This window comes from Lepidochelys kempii, chromosome 12, assembly GCF_965140285.1.
Source record: "Lepidochelys kempii isolate rLepKem1 chromosome 12, rLepKem1.hap1, whole genome shotgun sequence".
Taxonomy (NCBI): domain Eukaryota; kingdom Metazoa; phylum Chordata; order Testudines; family Cheloniidae; genus Lepidochelys; species Lepidochelys kempii.
This window is the reverse complement of record NC_136391.1, coordinates 17952570-17978311: the sequence shown is the minus strand read 5'-3', so window position 1 is coordinate 17978311 and position 25742 is coordinate 17952570. Positions and strand designations below refer to the sequence as shown.

The 25742-nt window shown below is 39.1% G+C and overlaps 2 long non-coding RNA genes across 14 annotated transcripts in view; one reads left to right on the top strand and one right to left on the bottom strand.

Moving 5' to 3' along the window:
• The window catches only part of LOC140896235 (uncharacterized), a 381899-nt gene that overhangs the window by 179541 nt on the left and 176616 nt on the right, over positions 1–25742 (top strand). The gene's annotated exons all lie outside the window — the stretch shown is intronic.
• The window catches only part of LOC144929167 (uncharacterized), a 217145-nt gene that overhangs the window by 15363 nt on the left and 176040 nt on the right, over positions 1–25742 (bottom strand). The window contains exon 6 of one of the 8 annotated variants that reach the window (XR_013634484.1): positions 22059–22187. The exons of the other annotated variants lie outside the window; for them this stretch is intronic. This is a non-coding gene — a long non-coding RNA (uncharacterized LOC144929167). Of the gene's footprint in view, positions 1–22058; positions 22188–25742 lie in introns of those variants that run through there. 8 annotated transcript variants of the gene reach the window in all.

Here is a 25742-nt window from a genome sequence, read left to right as displayed (position 1 = left end):
ATGTAGACAACGCTTTACAGGAAACTTTTCTATTAAGCCAAAGGGCTTATTGTTAAAAGACTACACAGTCCTACAATTGGTATTCTACCTGTTTCAGGTTTAATTCACTATGAATTAAGCTAACCAAATTAAAGCCATTTTGATGCTGAACAAAAGAGTTCACACAAGGTATCAATGTAGTTTAACTAATTCACTTTCAATTCAAACTTTTTGTTAATTTGGATTTACTTTCCTGAGTGTCCCCATGTAGAAAACCCATAGTGTAACCTCCCATATTGGGAAAGCTAACATATATTATTTTCTGATCCTGTGTATTGCAAACTGTTACTGTAGTGATTATAATCACTGTGCAATATCTAATGGTATTTTCTGATATATTTCAATGGTAAATTGGATATTAACATGTCACTTCCACACTACAGTTAAATGGTGATAGTACAGCTGGTGAATTAGTGCAGTCAGATGGGGTAGAGGAAAGACAGCTAATTTGGAGGAGTCAGAGTGGCTTGAAATTTCAAACAAAATAGGACACATTATGTCTAGGAAAAGTAGCTTTGTCCAGACAGTGGTTTGATATTTCCATCACAGATTTGTCATTAATTTCAGTGATAGTTCTGCAGGTTGAGGACTTGGAGAATTGGGCCCTGGATCTCAAAACTGTGTTTAAACTAAACTAATGTAAACCCTGATATTAACATGTCTTAGATGGCCAATGGAGATGGGTGCCAGACTATGTTTAAACAGGCTAGAATGGAATTCTGAAACATAGCTCTAATATAGTTTGACCTGATCCACAATCACAAGGCAAACGGTGTTATAAAGATGTTTTTCAGAAATTAGGTAGTTTCCAAATGTGGTTCCAAGTCCAGTGTGGGTGGTGTGCGAGAGAGAGAGAGAGTTTGAGAGAGGGGGAAAAATACTTTTGCGGAGCGCAGATTGTTTTCCTCTGGGTGATCAGCAAGCTGTACTGCTCGGTCCATGTGCCCGCTTTTCCCCTTCCCCTTTCAGGAGCCGTGTGACCCCCCAAGGGGGGTAGATATACCTTCTCCATTTTTGTACCCTAATAAGGCTAACACAGAATCTGGCCTATAATGAAGAAAGCCAGCTTTATTGCATTCTGACTACACAAAACAATGTAAATATTTAGAATGGATATGCAAAACTCAGTAGGACCCTATTCCTTTCAATGGGGTTTATTCGTATCTTGCAGAAAGATAACAGAATCCAGAGTCTTGAGTTTTATAATCATTTATAGTGATTGTTCATACCATTTGTGTGTAACTACACAAAGGCAAGCTTATAGAAGACAGCTTATATATTTAACAATTTTAATATGTCCACAATTTATTTTATTACTGGAGTTTATAAATGTTATTTATTCTAATTTTGTGGAGTTACACCACAGGAGAACTTGGTCAAGAGTTGTTTTGTTTTGTTTTATCTCCGTCTGAGTTATACATGCATATACATTATGTATTATTACATAGAAAGTATTTACATATATGTGTGTGTATACATACATACACTTTATATGTGTATTCATTCATACTTATTTCAAAGGATTTGAAATAAGTAGGCCAAATTCTTACTTAGGCAAAACTTCCATTGACCTAGGATTTGACCCTCATGTATTGGTATTTTATTGAATTAGTGGAAAAGTAGATATTTTGAAATTCTTACTTTGATAATCTCAAATTCACCAATTATGGTGATAACAGTAACATTTCCTGGATGTTCCTATAAAGTTTTAGTTATGCACAAATGCAGTCCAGATCCATAATTCAGTACCTAATTTCCAGATTTTGCTGTGAATAGAGTACTGGGGAAGTATACTCTTTATTACAGATTCATAGAGCCCTTTTTGATAGTGTGACTATATGGATTTGAGAGATGTGTATCTCTAGAAAGGGATGCTACCCTTTGATATGGGGGACTGCTCCAGTGCTTTAAATAAACAGTCAATAGAAGATGCTTTTCACTGGTTTTGTAGTGTATATTACTACAGCACAGCCATAACTGCAGTAACTTATGCTTAGTCAAGATAAAATGTTTTCACAAGTATTTTACAGTTGTTTTTATATTGCCTATTTGCTTTCTATTGCTATATCATATTGTACTGTACTGTGCTTTAGCTATTTCTGTGACACTTTCAAAAACAAAGCATCCAATCTTGCATTCCCTTTTGACCTAAATAGGATTTTGGGGTGTGAAAGGGAATGTACCTTTGTTCCCTAGAAAATAAACATTTATTTTCACTTGTGACTTAGGGCAAAAGGCAGACCTAAGTCTACAGAGGCAAAAAGCTGGTGCTTTGGAATCAGAGAGAGACTGGCCTGGATGTTTGGGGCAAAATCAGGAAACTGAACTTGGTGGAACTTTAGATCTAGTGCCAACCATTGTATTTGAACTCATCTCTGATGATCTTATTAGCTTGGGATGAATGAAAAATGGCACCATATAAACAGCTGTCAAGCATAGTAATGAGAGAGAATTTTCCATGAGTTTGCTGCTGTTTTATGGCATCATAAACCTTTGCTGTGTCAAAATTCAAAATGCAGCACTTAAAGGTTAAATAGAGTTACAGAAAAACAACTTTCTTTTACTTCTTTTTACTCTTGAATTTTACTAAGTCAAGTGAATAAGTATTTCACATGCCTTCATGCTTCCTCACAGCTCGTAACAAGCTTCAGGGTGAAAACTCAAGGGCCTCTGGCTAATGCTCAAGGAGACCTGCTACTACAGCGCTGAGCAATAATATAGTTACTCACAGTGATACTTTCCCTGTAGTGGGATGTTGGGGTTTTTGGCCTTTGGAAGATTTGAACAACCAACATTTCAGCACAAATACCCTTCAGTGCAATGTAGAACATATGATGTGACTGTCTCTCTAAATTCACTCTTGAACTCAACGAAATATTCATTACATTCAAGACATGTGGCACTAGCCTCCCCCCAACTGATCATAACATCAAATAGTCTCTGTCATGATTCCATTTGTTGTCTACACCTGTTCTCATCTTAATTTTAGACTGTAAGATCATCAGGACAGGGAATCCATATTTATCTGGACCATAAAAAAACAGTCAAATATATTACAATATCAGCCTGGTCCAAACTCTATTGAAGTCAGTGGGAGCCAGGCCTTTATACCAGTAATTACATATAACTACATAAAACGAATGTTAAGGATGCAAAGTAAAACACTCAAAATTTAAGCAATTCCAGATTTGTAGTTGCCTGTGCGACCTTAATGAAGCCTCTTAGTGAGAACACATTATCATACAGTCTTTAATTACAGTGATCATGTACTATTTTCTCCATAGAAACCCTGACTCATTCAGTAGCATCTCTGTTTCCCACTTCTCTGTATTCTAATCAGGCTACTTCCTCCTCCTTCTCAATGGGTGCCAGCTGGGAGAGTATTGAGAGCACAGGACAGGGAGTCTCCCTACTTTCAGGTCAGATGCCCACCACCATAGCTGCTCCTGCCTGCTGAGGAGTAAAGTCATAGTAGCGAAAGGCCAGCTCAGTCTTGCAGTTCTGGATTGGAGCATGGCCACTTAAGGCAGAATCTTTGGACAATTTAGTTGTCAACCTTTTACAAGCCTCTACTGAGTATGTGAAAACTGTGATTTTCAAAGGTTTGTAATTTGGCGAAATTTGGGTTGATTTTCATGGGGAAAGCAAAAAGGCACATTCCTGACATCAGAGATTTCAAGTCCCTGCTCCAAAGTAAAGAGACTCTAGAGCATCTCAATTAAGGTTGTAAGAATGTTTCACATGGGCAAATCAATGTATTTTTTTCATAGCTTTTAAGGTCAGAAGAGACATCTGTGGTTATCTGGTCTGATCTCCTACATATCACAGGCCATAGAACTACCCCCCCTTCCCCTCCCACCACCAAAAAACAATTCCTTTTTGAGTAGAGCATATGTCTTAGCAAAATATCCAATCTTGATTTTAAAACTTCCAGTGATGGAGAATTCACCACAAACATTAAGCATTAGAACAATTTACCAGTTATCCTCCCTGTTAAAAATTCACACTGTATTTTCAGTCTGCATTTGTCTAGCTTCAACTTCCAGCTATTGGATCTTGTTATACTTTTGTCTACTAAAGAATACATCATCAAATATTTGTTCCTCACACAGGTACTTAAAGACTCTGATGAAGTCATACCTTAACCTCTTTGTTAAACTAAATAGATTGAGCACCTTCAGTCTATCACTATAAGGAGTGTTTTCCACTCCCTTAATTATTATTGTGGCTCTTCTCTGAAGACACTCCAATTTATCAGCATTCTTCTTGGATTGTGGACACCAGAACTGGACATAGTATTCCAGCAGTAGTTACATCAGTGCAAAATACAGAGGTAATGTAGTATAAGATCAAGGCCCCATTGTGCTAGGTATGGGAAATTATGCAAGGCAGGAACATTTCAGCCTGAACAGTTAAACTTTGGCAAAGTTATAAACAACGACAGGGTCTTATAATGGAAAGTATTAGGCAACCTTAACTATATGTGTTACTATACTATTATACGATATATTATTTATTTATTATTATTAATGGAATATTTATTTTCTGGAGAAAACTTTGCCTAACATTCTTTAAGGACTCAATCATACAAGGTACTGAACAACTTTTGGAGGTCTTAAGTACCAAAAGTTCTGCTGCAAGATAATGGGAGTTAAGGGCACTCAGAATTTCTAGGAGTAGCTCAGCACTTTGTAGGATCAGTCTCTATATGCATTACTACAATCAAAGCCACTGATCCGGCATTGTGATCTGCTGTACCTGCAGGGGCCCCATCAGCTTCACTGAGGCTCTGTGCATGGCTAGCAGTACACTTACCTGAATCACAGTGCATGATTGGGGCTTAAGATAACACCAATTCTGACCAGCAGAGGGAGGAACAGGGAAGTATATTGACCTATCAGCATTCACAGGGATTTTAAATATGGAAAGTTGCTGATACAGCCATGGTTATTGGGTTTTTATAGCTTGAAAATTTATAACCTTTGAAAATAATACACTATTTAGATAAATTGGGAGCCCCCAACTGATGATTAGGCTCACCCTACAGTATGCAAAGCTGTATACCAGTCACTGAAATGACAGTGTTTGAGGAGGGACTTACAACAGCTGTGACCTTCTTCTAGTCAGCTCCAAATGGGTCATTGATTTACATTCATTGTTGTGTTATTTGTTTTGTGTGTTAAATAATTTATAGGTTATTTATAATGTGGTGCACTGTAATGAAGCTGTAGCTTTTTGATCTCTAAGGTGGCGTTACTTCCTGTTGTGGAAGCAGAAGGCCTTCGGGGTAATAAATCACTGTTGTTCCCACCAATTCTTTACTGTGCAGATGTTTTACAACTAACCAAGGGGACAGGGTATTCAGTAAACTAAATGGCATAGCACTTAAAACATAAAATAATTATAAGGTGTAAGTTGGAATAAAAATTATACCTTTACCGGTTAGGTAAAGAATCACTAATAAAACTAAAACAGACATACATTATACAGCATGAGGTTCATAATGAATAATTGCTGGGTTATTAGTGCTTAGCAAATTAAGGGCACTTCCATTTATTACTGTGCTCCACTAAGGATGAGCATTAATTTTTTTTCAAAGCAAATTCACTGGAAACAGACAGTTTAAAATTTATGCTTGTAATGATTGCTACATGGTCCATTAAGACCACCTCTAAGTGAGCTTAATTTGTAGCAGATAAATGTACATGTCTACATATTTTTCAGCATAGTTTATGGTTCATCCTGCACAGCTGTGCCCAACTGATTAAATCCTCAAAAATTTAAATAGGAAACCCATTACATAGACAGTATTATATCCATTTATCATACACACATTTTCAGTTTAACTCTCTAAGCCTTGTGTTGGGATATTTTCAGGGATTCATTAAATATGTATAGTGATGCAATTTGCTCTTGTTGTTTTAGTTTGCCTTTTGTTTTGTTTCTACCTTCCTTCTTTTCTGTTCTGTTATCCACTAATTAAGTAGTGCAACAAAAAGAACCTCCTCTGTAACAAGTATTTTGGTAATAGCCTCTGAGATGGAGGCAGCTTGCAAGTCATTTGTGAAGTTCTGGTTCCTAGTTCAGATCATTAAAATATCCTCATGCAATTATCTTTCCAGGACACTATTGTCAACAAAGATGAAACTAAGGAGTCAAATGAATATTATTTTTATGTTCTTTTCTCCCTTTATGTAATATTTTAACATATAGATGAACTAACTTGGTTATGAAAAAAAAACAGGAGTACTAGAGGGACCTTAGAGACTAACAAATTTATCTGAGCATAAGCTTTCGTGAGCTACAGCTCACTTCATCGAAGCTTGTGCTCAAATAAATTGGTTAGCCTCTAAGGTGCCACAAGTACTCCTTTTCTTTTTGCGAATACAGACTAACACGGCTGCTACTCTGAAACCCTTAGTTACGAAAGTTTAAGCATTTCTTGGAGAAGGAACACTTTGACAGTATTTTACTGTTTGCTGCCAATACAATATGCTGAGTCATTCAGACTGACAGGGTGAGGAAGTGCCTACTTCTGAAGTCAAACATTGTCTCTTCCTTGAGAATAATCTTGTCCAAAAAGTGTTTGATTTAATTTGTTCAATTTAATCTCTTTAGCACTGTTTTCAGGCCAAAATTATTACTTGTACTGTAATTCTTATGTTTATTATTTGGTGGTAGAAACATGGAAGAAACTGAAATAAGTAGCAGAATCCTCCACTGGGTGGTGGGGAGATTACTTTATGCATATGTCCAGCAAAGACTCAAACCAAGACCCTCATCATCTGTCTGTAGGCACTAACTCTGCCACAGCCTCCTTGGGTATGTCTACACTGCAGCTGGGAGTAAGTCTCCCAGTCCAGGAGTGTGCACATTGTAGTTCACGTGGCAGCTCAGGATCGCAAACCCCCTGTGTCTGAGCCAAGCCTGCGTTTCCACTGCGGCTGCAACATTCAGCCGGATACTTTTAGCATGCTACCTTGAGCTCAAATAGCCTGAGTCTGTCTAACTGGGCTGGGAACCTCACTCCCAGCTGCAGTGTAGACATAGCCCTTTTGGATAAGCTACTAGGAACTATGCCAATTATAGCCTAGCATGAACCTCTGCACTATGCAGAACCTCATAAAACTCAGTGGGGCTGTGCAAAAGCTGACACAGCTGATTGCAAGATAGAGGTCTGTGCTGACAGAGCTGATTGCAAGATAGAGGCCTGCTTTTGTTCCTGCTAGAGGACACTCTGCATATGTTTGTTTAACAGAGACATAACTTTAAAAGCAAATAATTCAGTAACAATCATGTATATTTATAGTTTCCTACTTTAATGCTACAGACCAGTTCTACGTATTGTTTTACAGGGTGGACAAATCTATACCAAAAATGTGTACCAAAAAATCCTTGAAGTTTGTGTGTCCCACATGGAAAAAGCTGGAGTTTAAAGTAATAGTTTTGATAGCTGGTTCTGTTTTCTAAATGTGCCAGTATGATTTAATCGTATGGGAATTTTTTGAAACCAATATTGGTATTTCAGGAAGAAATGAAAGATGCTCATAGATTCATAGATACTAAGGTCAGAAGGGACCATTATAATCGTCTAGTCTGACCTCCTGCACAAGGCAGGCCACAGAATCTCACCCACCCACTCCTGAAAAACCTCACCTATTGAAGTCCTCAAATCGTGGTTTAAAGACTTCAGGGAGCAGAGAATCCTCCAGCAAGTGCCCCATGCTACAGAGGAATGTGAAAGATTGGGCCTCTTCCAATTTGCCCTGGAGGAAAATTCCTTCCCGACCCCAGATATGGCGATCAGCTAAACCCTGAGCATATAGGCAAGATTCTCCAGCCAGATACTATAGAAAATTCTTTCCTGGGTAACTCAGATCCCACCCCATCTAACATCCCATCACAGGCCATTAGGCCTATTTACCATGAATATTTAAAAATCAGTTAATTACCAAAATCATGTTATCCCATCATACCATCTCCTCCATAAACTTATCAAGTTTAATCTTAAAGCCAGATAGATCTTTTGCCCCCACTGCTTCCCTTGGAAGGCTATTCCAAAACTTCACTCCTCTGATGGTTAGAAAACTTCCTCTAATTTCAAGTCTAAACTTCCTGGTGGCCAGTTTATATCCATTTGTTCTTGTGTCCACATTTGTACTGAGCTTAAATAATTCCTCTTCCTCTCCGGTATTTATCCCTCTGATATATTTATAGAGAGCAATCATATCTCCCCTCAACCTTCTTTTAGTTAGGCTAAACAAGCCAAGCTCCTTGAGTCTCCTTTCATAAGACAAGTTTTCCATTCCTCGGATCATCCTAGTAGCCCTTCTCTGTACCTGTTCCAGTTTGAATTCATCCTTCTTAAACATGGGAGACCAGAACTGCACGCAGTATTCCAAGTGAGGTCTCACCGGTGCCTTGTATAATGGTACTAAAACCTCCTTATCCTTACTGGAAATACCTCTCCTGATGCATCCCAAGACTGCATTAGCTTTTTTCACAGCCATATCACATTGGTGGCTCATAGTCATCCTACGATCAACCAATACTCCAAGGTCCTTCTCCTCCTCCGTTACTTCTAATTGATGCATCCCCAGCTTATAACTAAAATTCTTGTTATTAATGCCTAAATGCATAACCTTACACTTCACTATTAAATTTCATCCTATTACTATTACTCCAGTTTACAAAGTCATCCAGATCCTCCTGTATGATATCCCTGTCCTTCTCTAAATTGGCAATACCTCCTAGCTTTGTATCATCTGCAAACTTTATTATCACACTCTCACTTTTTGTGCCGAGGTCAGTAATAAAAAGATTAAATAAGATTGGTCCCAAAACTGATCCTTGAGGAACTCCACTAGTAACCTCCCTCCAGCCTGACAGTTCACCTTTCAGTAGGACCCGTTGTACTCTCCCCTTTAACCAATTCCTTATCCACCTTTCAATCTTCATATTGATCCTCATCTTTTCCAATTTAACTAATAATTCCCCATGTGGCAAGGTATCAAACGCCTTACTGAAATCTAGGTAAATTAGATCCACTGTGTTTCCTTTGTCTAAAAAATCTGTTACTTTCTCAAAGAAGGAGATCAGGTTGGTTTGGCATGATCTACCTTTTGTAAAACCATGTTGTATTTTGTCCCATTTACCATGGACTTCAATGTCCTTAACTACTTTCTCCTTCAAAAATTTTTCCAAGACCTTGCATACTACAGATGTCAAACTTACAGGCCTGTAGTTACCCAGATCACTTTTTTCCTTTTCTTAAAAATAGGAACTATGTTAGCAATTCTCCAATCATACGGTACAATTCCTGAGTTTACAGATTCATTAAAAATTCTTGCTAATGGGCTTGCAATTTCGGGTGCCAATTCCTTTAACATTCTTGGATGAAGATTATCTGGGCCCCCCGATTTAGTCCCATTAAGCTGTTTGAGTTTCGCTTCTACCTCAGATATGGTAATATCTACCTCCATATCCTCATTCCCATTTGTCATGCTACCATTATCCCTAAGATCCTCTTTAGCCTTATTAAAGACTGAGGCAAAGTATTTGTTTAGATATTGGGCCATGCCTAGATTATCCTTAACCTCCACTCCATCCTCAGTGTTTGGTGGTCCCACTTCTTCTTTCTTTGTTTTCTTATTTATATGGCTATAGAACCTTTTCACTATTGGTTTTAATTCCCTTTGCGAGGTCCAACTCTACTTGACTTTTAGCCTGTCTCACTTTATCCCTACATGATCTGACCTCAATAAGGTAGCTTTCCTTGCTGATCCCTCCCATCTTCCACTCCCTGTATGCTTTCTGCTTTTTCTTAATCACCTCTCTGAGATGCTTGCTCATCCAGCTTGGTCTACAGCTCCTGCCTATGAATTTTTTCCCCTTTCTTGGGATGCAGGCTTCCAATAGCTTCTGCAGCTTTGATTTAAAGTAATCCCAGGCCTCCTCTACCTTTAGATCCATAAATTCTTCAGTCCAATCCACTTCCCTAACTAATTTCCTTAATTTTTGAAAGTCAGCCCTTTTGAAATCAAAAACCCTAGTTGCAGATTTTTTTCTTAATCCTTCCGTTCAGTTTGAACTGAATTAGCTCATGATCACTTTTAACCAAAATTATTCCCTACAACAATTTCTTCTATGAGGTCCTCACTACTCACCAAAACGAAATCTAAAATGTCATCCCCTCTAGTTGGTTCAGCAACTACTTGATGAAGGAATCCATCAGCTATCGCATCTAGGAAAATCTGAGCCCTATTATTATTACTAGCGCTCGTCCTCCAGTATATATCTGGTAAGTTAAAGTCTCCCATGATTACTCAGTTTCCATTAGTATTTACTTTATTAAAAACATTGAAAAGGGTTCTATCCATATCCAACTTTTCTCATTTGGTGTAAATAGTGAGATTCTATTAATGTAAAGTTCCCGCTAATATGCCTTTGGAAGCCAGGGCATTTTATAAACTATCTTTAAGTCAGAGTTTTATTTTTGAAAGTCAGTAATACCACACCATTCTCTGAAGAAACACAGAAGTTGATGGATGGGCAATTTATTTTTAAAACCCTGCAAAAGATTACTAGAAGCTAGCAAGTAGGTATATCTGTAAGCTATGTCTCAATATATTTAGAAGTTTGAGTGGTGATTTATTAACATTAGGGTCTTGTTTAAACAGCATCACTCACATTTTGACTAACGAATGCTACAGTGTAGCTGTGGCAAAGATATAATTATATTCAATATCACCATTATAATTGCACTATATTCTGACAATTTGAATATGTCACATAGGATAGGTTTCAGAGTAACAGCTGTGTTAGTCTGTATTCGCAAAAAGAAAAGGAGTACTTGTGGCACCTTAGAGACTAACCAATTTATTTGAGCATAAGCTTTCGTGAGCTACAGCTCACTTCATCGGATGCATCCGATGAAGTGAGCTGTAGCTCACGAAAGCTTATGCTCAAATAAATTGGTTAGTCTCTAAGGTGCCACAAGTACTCCTTTTCTTTTCACATAGGATAATCTTTCAGTTTTACAATACTATATATGGGCCATTGAGAGATATTTGGGACCTTGGTACATCATGTTCGCTGAGATGCGCCCCGCTCCCATTTCATTTTATTTACGTATGTTACACTTTAGTTTACAGATGTTTTTGGAGGTCCCCTGAGCTCAGACCCCCAGTACAATTGTCTTCCCTTTCCCCTCTGTCATCATCCCTGACTGTATACAAAAATACTGGATGGGTCACTTAGCAATATACATACTTAAATTAACCAATTATTCCTTATTTTGTATTATTATCTTATTACATAATAGCAAGAGGCACTAAATAAAAATACCATGTCCCTGCCCCACAAGGTGTACAATCAGTTACCTTGCAGATAGTGCTGTGCAACCTCACAGTCTTCTTATTGATGAATTAGCACAAACAGGCAGAGTCTCTTGAATGATGAAACTGGCATGAGCTCAGTAAACAACACAACAAATGTTTATTACTGGAAGAGGGGATAGAGGATACTCCCCCATCCCATTGCTAACTCAACACTTTCAGTTTCTACCCCATCTAGAAAGCATCCTCCTATCTGGAATTTCCTCTCAGGGTTATTTCCTAAGCCAGGGTTCTGAGAGCAGCCACGGGCTTTAGGGCCTGTCTGTAGATGTGGCACAAACAGAGCCAGCCAGCACAATAACCTAGTGATGCTCTTCCTCCTTTCGAAAGAGAGACGTCTTTACATTTATACCACAAACAAAATAATACCTTTATACCACAAGCAGAACTGACTGTGCAAACACAATCTTTGTGCCAAGTGGACAGCCCAGTATATTGACTGCTACCCTTGAGAGGAAATGTCACTTGTCATCACCACAGGTGCTCTGGGTATGAGAATTATCAACTTCCTGGCAGCATAGTTAGTGCAGGTTGGAGTCCATCGCTCCACAGCTGCACTCCATCCTGGCCAGTAGAGCCTGGTTGATGCATGGTTGTGAGGCTCTCTATGCTGAGATATCTCCCATGTGATCATAAGACGCATTTGCTTTAATACAAGGGCACTGATGGACTTTTCTGTTCTTACCTTTAAATCCTGACTATTTGACCAGATAACTAACATTTGCTATGAGACAGGATCTCTATCTTGCTCAGATTTTTCACCATCTCCTGACATGCTAGCCCACCCCTCTTAGGAATCACATTGGTGAAGTGACAGAATGAAGTGGCCTCTACTGCTGCATCTATCTTGATTCTAGCTGGAGTTTCCATAAAATTTCTTGTCAAAATCTGATTGGCAATGTATGGGCACCTGTCTCGGACCCATTTAATAGGTTGGCAATTACTTGGTTTCTCACTTTTCTCATTGACTATTCCTTCCTCTCCAAAACAAAGGAGAAACTCTCATAATTTAGTGCCATGCTTTAAAATCTGAGGATCTACTGCTAAATTAGCTATACAGACCTGTCTACCTCCTTTTTTGTGGTTCCAAGAGAGCACGCAAGCAGCAAATCATAGCTTCTCAATGTCCCGCCAGATGGCTCCATAATGATCTCTAGTCATTATTTCCTATATCTGTTAACTGAGTTGGAATTTCCCCTTCTACTCTGGAGGGAATTATTACATCTTCTACCACAGTTACCCAACATACACCAGTGGCATCATTCCAGCAAATTCCAGGAATGCATTTTCCAATTATAGCGCATGTTTTATCCCCCATATTAACGTTAACTCCATACCTCATGAGAAAATCAGTTCCAACCAATGCCCCTTGATGAGAGGCCCCTGACACAATAAAATTCCTTACCAATTTAAGGTTGCCAGTTTTTATAGCAGTTTCTCAATTACTGATTCCTTCAGTCATTGGCCATTTGCCACTGTGATCATCACAGAGCAGGGAGTTAGTTTCTGAGGACTCTCCTGAGAGGTCTTCTATCCATAACCTTTCAGATAATAATAGAAACTTGTGCACCTTGAATCCATTAGGATCTTGGGCAGACAGAGATTGCTCTCCACAGTTGAACTCAGATACTTCTGTGGCCTACAAATTGCTGATAGTCAGCTTGTGTGCTAGACCCTGGATATAGTCTGTCCAATATCTGTTTTAGTCAGTGGGAAATCCCCTTTAAAATGTCCAGACTTTCCACATTTTCAGTAGGCCCAACCCTCTGCAATATTTGCTAATTAACTCCAGTGCTCCTTCGGGCCCAACCATTACCTTGTTCCTCTGGATCAAAAACCTGCATGTCTCAATCTCAGTACCTTTTGTCACTGTGCAGTTACTGCTGTCTTTCTATCTGGAGCTGTCTTACTTCCCTAATCAGTGTTTCTATGGCTTCCTGCAAACTTTTAATTGTGTTATTGATCCCTTCATCCTCACTACTGCATCCCTGTGCTCAGTGGCCCCGAATTCTCTGTGCTGCTCCCTTGCACTTGTGTATCAGATTCAGTTTACTGTCTAGAATGATGGTTTTATTGAGTGTCTGTAGTTTTGCACTCTGGGCTTGTATCTGGGCATCCGCTCAACCTGCATTAGCAATGAAATAGTCTCACGCTAGGCTGTCCTGTACAACTGCATCCCATCCCAGTTTGGCTTTTGCTAGTAGTCAGCTGAGCTGATTCCCATAGTCTTGAGCGTTTCTCTAGCTTGGCATTTCCAGTCTGCAAATGCTGCCCAAGCCCTGTCTTCGTATGAGGGAGGCTCTCACTCTGCTCCAGTGCCTCTGTCAGGGCTTTGTAATCCATCCAGCACCAAAAAATCTACTTGTTTTCCCTCAAACACAGCCAGTACAGTAACTATGTTGAAGACTATGACAAAACTCCTGGCAATAGTGTGGAATTGGGACCTAAGTAATAGAGGACAAATGTGGCCCTAAGTAGAAAGGTGTACATTTTTAAAGCAATACAGGAGATTTAACGACATATCATCCATTAGAACTAAATCCCTTCTTACACGGCTTTGAAAATCTCAGCCAAATCCTTCTACTGAAATTGGGGGTTTTTTTATGTATACCTCACAAAGGTGTATTGTAAGATACAGGCTCAAGTCCTGCATTGAGCTACCCGTGGCCTATTAATATGAGAGGGAAGCAGGATTTGGCCCTTCAATGTCCGTAAGATGTCTCAAGAGCCAGGAATAACAGACAAAGTTAGTGCAAAGTCTTACTAACTATTGTTAATTATGTAAGTGAAAGGGACTGTCATGGGACACCTTCATAGATGATTAGTTTTTAAAAAGTCTCATGGAGAAACAAAATATTTATTATGAAACAATAAAAATAGATATAGGAGCAAAGCCTTCAAGTGCTACACTGTACATGAGCAAAGTGGTTTAGCAGATTTAATGAAACAAGTGGTCAAATTGCATAGAAAGAGCATTCAGGAACATTCATTCAAATTTCAAATGCCACAAATAAAAAATAGTTGAACTGAACAAGTTTCAGAGTAACAGCCGTGTTAGTCTGTATTCGCAAAAAGAAAAGGAATACTTGTGGCACCTTAGAGACTAACCAATTTATTTGAGCATAATCTTTCGTGAGCTACAGCTCACTTCATTGGATGCATACTGTGGAAACTGCAGAAGACATTATATACACAGAGACCATGAAACAATAGACCATGAAAGACACAGAGACCATGAAAGCCCTGGCTGGGATGATTTAACTGGGAATTGGTCCTGCTTCGAGCAGGGGGTTGGACTAGATGACCTTCTGGGGTCCCTTCCAACCCTGATATTCTATGAATACCTCCTCCCACCCCACTCTCCTGCTGGTAATAGCTTATCTAAAGTGATCACTCTCCTTACAATGTATATGATAATCAAGTTGGGCCATTTCCAGCACAAATCCAGGTTTTCTCACCCTCCCCCCCCCCAACTCACTCTCCTGCTGGTAATAGCCCATCCAAAGTGACCACTCTCTTTAAAATGTGTATGATAATCAAGGTGGGCCATTTCCAGCACAAATCCAGGTTTTCTCACCCCCATACACACACAAACTCACTCTCTTGCTGGTAATAGCTCATCCAAAGAACAACTTATAAGCTGGGTCAGAGTTTAAAGGCCTTTTTAAAACTCTGATCCAGTTTATAGGTTGTTCATGAGTTTATACTTCAAGTTCTGTATTCCAGTTCATCTGGAGAGATCTGTTTGTTTGTTTTTTCAGTGATTAGTGCTGGTAGGATCAGCTGTGACTGAAAAAATGCTGGCTCCAGCGTTTTGACAGTTGGTAGCTCCTTCAAAGTGTGAAAGCAAGTTTCTTGCATCACAAGTATGAAAATAATACTTGGAGTGCCTTGGATATTATTTGTACAAATTTTAAAAAAATATTTCACTGGTTAGATATGGGCAATGAATTTGTTCCACATAGACATTACTTTATAATGATATCCCATTGTTTCAGCAAAACAGTGTGTAACTGCACAGTTACCTCCCTGGGAACAATGACAAATGCATCATTGCTTATGATATTGTTACTACAGTATCTCATGATAGCAAAGGGCCTTATCTTCACATCAACAAATCTATTTCAGTGCAAGTGCTCAAAGACCTGCTTGTGATATCAGAATGCTAGCCAGCCACTTCATCTGTATTTAAGTAATGCTTGTACTTGTTGTGAAACTGTTTCTTTGTATGTTAAGTGGATAAACATTTTAAAGGAAGTGTGTACTTAAAAAGGAAGAACAATGTAAATATATGAACATGAGGAGGGATGTGTTGGAATCTGATTATTGTTATCAGGATAAAGTTACTTCAGAGATGTGTTTTATTTTATTATTGGCAGCAAAATTATTAGTTACAGAACAAACTTATAGTGCCATTGATGGACATTTTTAATAAGAAGCCTATTTAAAAATGTTGCCGGTATATGTCATATTTTCAGGGGAGCTTTCATCCCACACATTTATTATTAATCATGACAATTATATGTAAACAAGTTCTATGTTGTTTAGGAATTTCTCAGCGCCTCAGCTTGACATAATTTTCGTGCCACAAATGGAAGTGTGAAGAAGAGTTGTTTACCTACCTACATATTAGAACATAGTGGAGTGTACAACGATTTCTGAAACTAGTCCAAACACACTACAGAATTAAGGGGAAACTGTTGCTGTAACACGGGAAGAAAACAAGACTCCTGACTTGTCATGGATTTTGGAAGATTAATATATTTGGTCCAAGTCTTGCGTATCTTGGTCCTGATTCAGCAAAGTACTTAAAAACATGCCTAAGTTTAAGCACATGAGAAGGTCAATGGATTTACTCGTGTGCATAAGTACCTTGCTGAATTCTGGTTTTTATTCCTATTGATGTGAGTCTCCCTTACATGAATAAGGTGATCAAGATTTATCTCAATGTATGCACTATCCTTTTAACACCTTAACTCACATTCAAAAGCCAACTGCAGGTGAAATCATAGTCCAAGCAGATATTTAGGAAAAGATTCTTACACACAAAGTACTAGATATTATTAATTCTTGCTATTCAGCAGCACCATGAGGCCCCAAATGAGATTAGGCTCCATTGTGCTAGGTGTTGTACAAATACATAATAGCAGACAAGTTTTCCCTGAAAAGCGTGTTTCGGAAAAATGTCTCTGCAGTGTCCTGCTACTCTACCTCATCTAACAGAAGCTCAGTAAGCCAAACAAACCCAGTGAACAAAGCCAAGTATAGAGATAAAGTGAAATAGTTAATAAACCCACCTTCTCTATGAGAATGAAGATGGGACAGGGACAAAAGCAGAGAACAATAGTTCTCAACAAATTATTTTAAGTGAATTATTTTAATCAAACTTGTTTTTGTTTTGTCTCACTTCAGTTGACTTGTAATCAAATCTGAAAATATTTTTGCAGTGTAACAAGGAAAAGAATCTTCAAACCATAAAAATGTACAAGTGATATAGCACCGTATTTCCTTGAAATAACTGCTGTAGGGAGCAGCGTGTGATGTTCTAAATAAGACTCACCAGGATTTTAGTCCGCTATCCCACACCTCGGAGTGTTTGAGAATATTTGAGTTTTTATCTTATTGCATTAAGATAGATCTGTCAAAGTTATGAACTGGATGTTTTTTCTATGTTACTCCTTCTGTGTTCCAGTTTCTACCATTCCTTTCTCATAATATTTTGAAATATATGAATTGCAAAAATATTACATTTACATGCAAAAATATTCTAAGAGCTGTTTGAACATGGAGAAAACCAGGAAATGTGAAATATATGGAAATAGCTGTATGATGACTTATTAAATTAATTTCATGCTAATCTTAAAGAATCATTAAATATTCTACAGTAAAAAGAAGCTCCTCAAAAGTGTAATACTCTTCAGAACACGTATTATTCTCTTTTGTACTTGGAACAATCACCATTGTTCCAGGCACCAATCTCCCCGACTTTTTTTTTTCCTTACAAATTTCTCCTTAAAACCTATGTTTTTCTGATGCTTCTCAGTAGTAATTAACTCTCCATTGACACGGGATACTAGAACTAGTCAGGAATTTTTCAGTTAATGGGTTAAATGGGTTTTTGTCCGAAACTGTTGATTCATTGAAACCAAACTTTTTGCAGGCAAGGGTCAGTTTCAACAACAACAAAACAAATGAATGGTTTCTCAGGTACAGGATGATATTTAGAGAGAGTGAGACACCCCCCCCTCCACTTCCCAAATGAAAAATAGCCAATAACACTAGCAATGTGAGAGACCCAGGTTCAGATCCCTGCTCTGCCTGATTTGGAACAGGGACTTGGGGAGGGGACAAGGATGGAGTTGTGGCTGCATTCTGTGTTGTCTTCAGAATGTTTAGGTTTTCTCTTCTCCCTCCTCTCTGACTTTGTCTGAAATGTGCATTGGAATTAGGCTGCTTAGTGCAAGCAGCCACAAATTGCTGCCAGACAAATGCCTTTTTGTGTCTGGCAGCTCTGAATAACTTGACTGGTCTAATGAGGTAATGCAGACTAGCTGGCATGGGCTTCTCTACCGGTGCAGACACTTAAGAGAGCACTTTCTGATCCAAAACTTTTTCTCCCATGATGTCGCTTGTGGCCAGGATGCTCCTTTGAAGATTCCATTGCAGGTGCAACATTTTATTGGCCAGATTCTGTATCATGATCAGGGGAACCGGAGTCAGAAGGCCCATTTTCCTTATGGGGGTTGCGATTGAGGGGACACTAGGAAAATAGGGAATGTGAGGAGCTGGCCTGGAAGCAATGTAGCCACGTGGACAGAGCAGCACACAGGGTTTAATAAAGTTCCACTGTTCAACTTAACATGCATTCAGCTTCACTGTGTGCTAATGAAACTCACCTTAGCTAAAACATACACATTTTTTCACCTATATCCCACTAGCTTTCCATTTGCACTGTCCTTTGTGGGCATAAATACTACTTGCACCATCTTGACAATCATGTTTTAAATTGAACTTTTCTCCATATAGCAAATCGTTTAGGAACAACAACGATTGGCCCTAGAATGGTTAATTTGCCACAATCAAAATTTGCAATAGTTAAGCATCTTGCTCTTTGTAATAATGCTTTCTTCAAAAATAACAAATGATGTTTATGTTGATCTTGTAAAAACAGAGCTGTATAGTCTCTGCAAGGCATCCTTGAAATTTTAAAACTCTTCTAAGGGCACTGCAGAGCTCCACTGAGAGACTGTCTGGTTTATTATTCTTACTGAAATTTTTTCCCCAAAATAATAGTTAACTTAACCCTATCTATGCCTCAGCTTTAGGTATAATAACATTCAAGTAATAATGTGTAGATGAAGCCTAATTCCAGTATTTCTCACTATACCGGGTAAGGCTTTTCAGAAACTTTTGCCTATAGGTTTGAAAGGAATCTAGGCAGACGCATGAAAAATGTCTATGGATTTCCCTTCCTATATATAGATTAGGTTTTTCAGAATTTCATAGAAGACCGTTCTTCTTTGGAACTTTGAAATGGTAATTCAAATGGTTCAAATGAAATCTACTAGTGTCTCGTAATTCATTTTGCAGTATAAAAAGGATCTTGGCAGGAGGTAGTGCAGGCTGGAGGAATGAGCATGGAGTTAGGTGGTCATATATTCTAAACCTGGCTCTGCATCTGTGTTGCCTCGGGTAAGTCACTTCATGTTTCTCTGTTTTCCCAATCTGTAAAATGTGGATAAACTGTACTTGCCCACCTAGTGCCCAAACCATTTCCCACTGAAGGAACAGACTTCTTGTCAGCAAGTTAAAGAAGTATGGGCTGGATGAATGCACTATAAGGTGGGTAGAAAGTTGGCTAGATTGTCAGGCTCAATGGGTAGTGATCAATGGCTCCATGTCTAGTTGGCAGCCGGTGTCAAGTGGAGTGCCCCAGGGGTCGGTCCTGGGGCCGGTTTTGTTCAATATCTTCATATATGATCTGGAGGATGGTGTTAATATGGTTAACCTCCATATTGTGGTGTTAATTCCTGATAACAGAGTAGCCTGTCCCAAAACCTCAGATGCAATGGCCATGGGCTCAGTTGCCCTCTGCTGACTGGTAGCATATGTCAGGGCATTGCAGGTCAGCTTCCTATTGGAAGAGAAATCAGTAACTCATAATCTGGGTATATTCTTATTGCAATTTGTTTATTTTACACCCTATATACTAGTTCTTGAAATGGCACTGAGGCAATCCCCTCTCAGAAATCTCAGCCAAACACTCAATGCCCCAAGCTCTCAAACTCAAAGTCTGCCTCAAGAATTGGTTCTAGTTAGAGAGATGAAGGCAGAGAGCAAATTGTCCTGTTTAAAACAGCTTCTTTAGAAAGAACCTGCATCACAAAATGAACAATACAGTATTTCTTAAAGGACAGAACAGTGCTTGCAAGCTACAAAAAAGAACTACTAAACTCCATATAATAGTGGCATCTGGTGATGCTTACCATAACAATACTGTCAGCTGCCCTCACAATACCTTTCCTCACCTCCCTTCCTTTCATTTAGGCTATGTCTCCACTACTGCGGTAAGTCGACCTACGCTACGCAACTCCAACTATGTAAATAACGTAGCTGAAGTTGACGTACCTTAGGTCAAGTTACCGCGGGGTCTACACAGCGGGGGGTCGACAGGAGAAAGTCTCCCGTCGCCTTACCTTACTCTTCTCATTGCGGGTAGAGTACAGGGGTTGACTGGAGAGCGATCTGCTGTCGATTTGATGGGTCTTCACTAGACGCACTAAATCAACTGCTAGTGGATCAATCTGAGCGCGTCAATCCCGGCTGTAGCGTAGACCTGCCCTTAGACTTATGTGTGGGCAAATGACTACATGATCAGGAACCTGAACTTCCCCAAACTTCAGACCTGGATACAGTTGTGCGCTTTCTTAAAGGTTGTATTGATGCATGACTGTAGGATCCTAATGCCAGAACCCAGGCAGATTCCCACTAGAGAGTGGGGTTCAGCTGGTACAAGCAAAGGACAAGCTTTTGCAAATGGTACTTTTATTTTGGGGCCAAATTCCACAGCTGATTTTTGTAACATATAGCTTATGCTTTTATAAACTGTGTCATGATATTATGAAGCACCAAGCCAACAGTTTCTTTTATGTATTAAATGAGGATGAGCCTAAACCAGATGCACACATTTGACTCCTTGCCACACCCCTGAATTTCAGATTAGAACTGGAACCTAAGGTTTTTATTCTGAGATTGATAGGAAACAAAAGAGGAACTGGAACTTCATCCAGTTCAGATGAAGCCCAAGATGGTAAAAAACTTGTGAGAATAACTAGTGTCATAAACATTCCACCATTTGTGGCACAAACCTTGTGAATAGTTCATGTGAATTCTGTGCTGTCAAATATGAAACTGAATCTTAGTGTGTGTTGCTTTGAAAACTGTCGGTTGGTACTTAGCTGGAATTATTGAAGGACACAACCTTGTTCTGAGTATTAGTAAAATTACTGAGCTCTTTCATTGGTATTTGTTATCTCTGCCCTTGTAAGTCACTCGTTCAAAATGCTGTTGCTTGTTATTAGTTTATATGCCGTAATTATAATTGGTGCAGGAGTATTTCCGTACCTTTTTAACTTGTCACCATGCGTCATTTCACTGTTGCCTATTAGAGGTTATTTAAGCTTCTGGCTCATACTGGGTAATCAAACACACGGATGATACACGCTGGCAAGAGCTTGTCTGTGGGTTTTGTTGCACTGGTGACAGGGTATGTATTTTTGTTTTGTCATTTTGTTTAGCTAAATATAATAGATATTTGCATAAATGTATAACAGCTTCAGTCCTCTGTTGGAGGGAACCATACTTCCTATTATTTCATGGATGTGCCGGAAAGTATGCACAGCCTCTGTGTGATCTGCCTAGACCTCTGTATGGTGCCACTCATCCTTTGGGTTTGCATTTCTTTCCATTGACATAGGTCTAATAGATCATAACACAGCTGCATGAAGACAAATGGCATTAGTTGTTTTAGAAAAACCTATGGATTCTTTAAGAAAGCTGTTGGAAGAAGGAGATAGCTTCCAAGTAAGGTAAAGGAAAATACTTTGTGCACCTCTGAACCTGGAGCTGAAAGATCATTCTCTGCAGAAGGGATATAAGCTTATAGGAATTGCCAGACCTTCTCAGAACAATGGTCCATCTAGACCAATATCCCATCAGCACTGACAGTTTCAAGTGTAAATGCATGTACCTCCATTGTGGGCAGTTCTGGGTCACTCGTCCATATGGGAAGCTTGTTCCTAACCTCAGTGTCACAGTTCAGGGCAACTGCACCTGTATTCCCACTTCGTGGTCCACTAAGAGCACCCACTCTTTGGCTGCTGGTTCCCCAGGCATTGCCTCTCTCGAGCAGAGACACGTGTCTCTCTCCCTCCTGAACAAGATATTTCCAGGCTGTACAGTTCCGTGCCTATTGTGAATTTCCCAGCAAAGTTAGGCTGCCCCAGCTGGCCTGCTTTATTTTTCTCCTCAGAGACAGTAAATAATATAATTACTACCAAACAGCTCTTTCTAAGCAAGCACATTTATTCTAAAGGTAAAAGCATTAAAGAGAAAACACAAACAATAAAATATCCCTGCAGCAGGTAATAAGCTATCCAGAGATCACCCCCTGACTCCAACAGGTCCTCTGGATGGTGAACAATCCTTCAAACTCCACTCAGTGGTTTTCCTGTGGTTACCGGTTCATGACTCCTTTTGCACAGAACAAGAACACTCATGAGAATCTGTGAGATACTTCTTCATACAGTTTTGGGGTCTTTGATGTGACTGTGAATAGGCAATCAGCCAGACAAAAGGTCCACTCCCCAGGGCAAAGCTTCAAAAGGCAGAGTTCTTGCACATCTTGAGGAGTCATATTTGCGTACCTCATCTCCTAGAAATTTTCTGGGAAACCCACTTAATTTTAAGTGTTTCATATTGTTTCATATAGTTCTTTGAAGCTCATAACACTTACCATGGTTTACATTAGTCATTGGTCCCCCCTAGAGACATTACATACAATATTTATGCATTATTTGGGAATTGTATTAAAAATGCAAATGAACTCCCAAGATCTTTAACTTAATTCAGTAAGGTTTCTCCAGGATATTGCAGGAAATTGCCATATTTGTCACACTCAGATTATGGGTGTCTTGTATCCTGCAACATGAGTATTTATTTCCCTTGTATGTTGTGTGTGATCCCTTCCAATGAACTCATGAATGTCCTCTATATACAACTCTAATCCTTTTTGAATCTGGTTTCACTCTTAGCCCCAAAGTTATCTTGTTGCAATGAATTACACAGGATAACTGTGTTTAAAAAACCCCTCCTCTTATCAGTTTTAAATGTTCTTTGTCTTTCAGTTTCATTGATGGTCATTTAGAACAAATGAATATAAACTGGCCATCAGGAATTTTAGCCTTGAAATTTAGATGAAGGTTTCTAACCATCACAGGAGTGAAATTCTGGAACAGCCTTCCAAGGGAAGCAGTGGGGGCAAAAGACATATCTGGCTTCAAGACTAAGCTTGATAAGTTTATGGAAGGGTTGATATGATAGTCTAATTTTGGCAATTAATTGATCTTCAACTATTAGCGGTAGATATGCCCAATTGCCTTTGATGGGATGTTAGATGGGGTGGGATCTGAGTTACTACAGAGAATTCTTTCCTGGGTGTCTGGCTGGTGAGTCTTGCCCACATGCTCAGGGTTCAGCTGATTGCCATATTTGGGGTCGGGAAGGAATTTTCCTCCAGGGCAGATTGGCAGAGGCCTGGGGGGTTTTAGCCTTCCTCTGCAGCGTGGGGCATGGGTCACTTGCTGGAGGATTCTCTGTACCTTGAAGTCTTTAAACCACGATTTGAGGACTTCAGTAGCTCAGACATAGGTTAGGGGTTTGTTACAGGAGTGGGTGGGTGAGATTCTGTGGCCTGCGTTGTGCAGGAGGTCAGATTAGATGATCTTAATGGTCCCTTCTGACCTTAAAGTCTATGATTCTATGGTACTTCTATGTCCTCTACTACCATTGTATCTGACCCCCTCATAATTGTTAGTGTATTTAATTATCCTCACAATGTCCCTTTGTGGTAGGGAAGCACTATTAACCCCAATGTATAGATGAGGAATTGAGGCATAGAGAGACTGAGCGACTTGCCTAGGGTCAAACAGGAAGTTTGTAGCACAGTAGGGAATTGAATCCAGGTCTCCTGTGCTATAAAACACACCCATATATATCTAGCTTTTTTTTTTTTCCCTGCTAGGAATTTGTAACAAAAAGTGAGACCTCCCTGCTCAAGCCCTTCCTCTCCCAAGAGAAAGTTTTCATATCCAGATCTAACATTCCTTTTTTCACATGGGCCACATTCTGGGGATTTTCACTTCTCCTTTTACGACTACAGTGCTGCCTTCCCTCCCTGACTGGTCCCAAAGCTTCAAACTTTAAACTCCTGCTGTTGAGACAATAATGTCCATTTCAAGGTCCAATAGACAGAATACTATGATTGACACAGAGAGTAGTCTACTTGGTATTGGGTATATGTCAATCCTAAATGACTCCATAACTCCCAGACTGGTCTTCCTTTTATCCCAGAGAACTGTTGCTGATTGGTCTTTCAGGCCCTGAGGGATCTGTATAAAGGCTTCTTGTCCTGTGCCTATAGTGATTAAGATCACAAAGCCTTCTCTCTTCCAGTTCCTCCTTTCTCTATCCTTGAGCAAACCTCTGATAAGGATATGGAATGGACTGAATTGTCTGATTGCGGGGACATGACTTATGTGAAGTGAAAGCCACAGAATGAATTGAGGGTTAGTTCACTGTAAACTCCCAGAGGTATTATTAAAGAACAGATTAAGTCATTGAGGCTGCACTGTGATTCCTGCCTGTGTTGTTGGTAGCTGAGAACCCCAATAGGACAATTAAGATTAATTGAAATAAGCTTGATTGATTAGAGGATATACAAACCTGCTTAGGAGAAGTGCTAATGAGTGAGCTAGTGTCCATATAGAGTTTTGTGGCTGCAGAGGGTGAATTATTTCTGTTGCTCTGAGAGAGATGCCTAGGGATTAAAAATGTGTAGCCCATTGTTGAAATAGAGAATGTAAAATATGGACCCTCCTGAAACAGTCTTAGAGAACGTAATAGAAAATGATGAACTTTATGTAGGTTTTTTGAACTATCCTATACTATTTAACAGAAAATTATTTCTATAGCAGAGAGATCATTTTCTATTAAATTTCTCAGGACAGGTTAAAAGCACCTAGAAAAGTTATTATGTTCTATTATGTTTTAGGATAATTTCTGTGGAATCTTCTAGGTCTCACCACTACTAAATTCTATCTAACTTTCTCATAAAAAAGAGATTCTGGGTCAAATTACACCTTCCCTTTTGCAGTGTTAGTGACATCAATACAGTAGCCTGCGTGTAGCTGAGGACAAAATTTTGCCCCTAACTGCCCAGACTGTGGTGGCAATAGCCAAGTCCATGAAGAAAGGAGTTTGGATGGTGTGTGGTGGATTTGCCTTTAAACTGGATTTATAGAATGTTATCATTAGTATTGTTTCTTTTCTTTTTTCCACTGGAACTTTGGGAGTGGGTGTTTACAAATGCTCTATAAATGGTTCCACTTATTGTAATATCCGTTTTGAGTAAAGTGGAACTGCCAGTGCTAATTGCTGTACTGAAGTGTTCCGTGAGATAATATACAGTGGTATTCAAGCCTTGTTCATAAAGATCCAAGTTTTCAAGTATGCAGCACATTACAATGAGTTTTGGTTTGGGCTAAATTGCACTATTGATTTTTTTGTAATTAGGTTCTAATGAATTACATTCGCTCAATTGCTGGTTTGTCAAGGGATCTCAAAGATTAGATTGTGATAATTTTTTTCACTTTCTTTGTGTGTGTGTGTGTGTGTGTGTGTGTGTGTGTGTTTTAAATTTGTCCAGTTGTAGACACTGAACTCTTCCTGAGATATTTGCCTGAGTGATTCTGGTTTTCATGTTCAGATTGATTGCCTTTTTAAAGGCAAACTCCTGTGTTTTTGTATCACCCTGGCTAATAAAGCCGTTATCCGATACTTACTTAGAATTATAGGAGGAATTTAACTTGCTTAAGGACTGTTGAAATAATTGAGCTCTTTTATGGTTTGGTTTTGTTGTTGTTGCCCATGTAACCCGCTTGTGTTAAATAGTTTCATTGCTATTGGCTAATAAAGATTTCCACTGAACTAAGGCTGGTTTATGGTTGTTTACCTTTCATTTTAATCTTT